A 1,223-nucleotide genomic window follows, 5' to 3' on the forward strand; every position below is an offset into this window, starting at 1 on the left:
TCTCTCTGGAGATAATTACTTGCAATGGGCACTTGATGCTAAGATCATCTTAAAATCCAAAGGATTCGGTGAATGTATCACTGAGGGCAATAATGCAAGTGAGAAGATATATACAGTGCGATATTAATTATACGCCATCATCTTATTGAGAGTCTCAAAGATCAGTATTTGACTATTGAGAATCCTCTAGACCTTTGGACAGAGTTGAAAACGAGATATGATCACCAGAGAACGGTGTTATTACCAAAGGCTATGTATGATTGGATGAATCTCAGAATCCAGGACTTCAAGTCCATGGACGAGTATAACTCGGCCCTGTTTAAAATAGTTTCAAAATTGAAACTGTGTGGTGAGGATATAACGGATAAGGATATGCTTGAGAAAACATTTTCCACCTTCCACACAAGCAATATGTTGTTACAACAACAGTACCGTGAGAAGGGCTTCACAACTTATGCTAATCTGATCTCTTGTCTCTTGCTCGCTGAGCAGAACAATGAACTGTTGATGAGAAACAGTGAATTGAGATCTCCTGGAATAAACCCATCCTGATACTTAGATGCGGCCGGCCCTGATGTATCTAATACTGATTCTTGGGACGCCAAGATTCAAGGGACTCAAGGTCCTGATAATAATGAGATCTCAATAAACTATGTCTTGTCTGGGATACAATGGAACAGAAAGAATGTCGACATTGATGATATATTTGCATACAAGGTAGCACTTGAACTTATGGATTTGAAAGAGGATCATGAACCGACGTCTATTTATGAGTGCACTCAACGATCAGATTGGATCAAATGGAAAGAAGCTATAAACGTGGAGTTAAACTCTTTAAAGAAGAGAGATGTCTTTGGACCAATAGTCCGGACACCATATGATGCTAAACCAATCGGCTATAAGTGGGTCTTTGTGAGGAAAAGAAATGAACACGGCAAGGTCTTGAGATATAAAGCACGGCTTGTTGCACAAGGATTCTCACAGAGACCAGGAATCGATTCTGAGGAGACATACTCCCCTGTGGTGGATGCTACTTCTTTTAGATTCCTGATAAGTCTGGCTATAAGAGAGAAATTAGACTTGCGGTTAATGGATGTTGTAACTGCATACTTATATGGGCCACTGGATAATGAGATTTATATGAAAGTACCAGAGGGTATAGAGTTATAAAACAAATCAAGTACTCGAGAACAACACTGTATAAAGTTGAATAAATCACTTTA

The sequence above is a fragment of the Brassica oleracea genome, chromosome C7, assembly GCF_000695525.1.
Source record: "Brassica oleracea var. oleracea cultivar TO1000 chromosome C7, BOL, whole genome shotgun sequence".
NCBI classification, from domain to species: Eukaryota; Viridiplantae; Streptophyta; class Magnoliopsida; order Brassicales; family Brassicaceae; genus Brassica; species Brassica oleracea.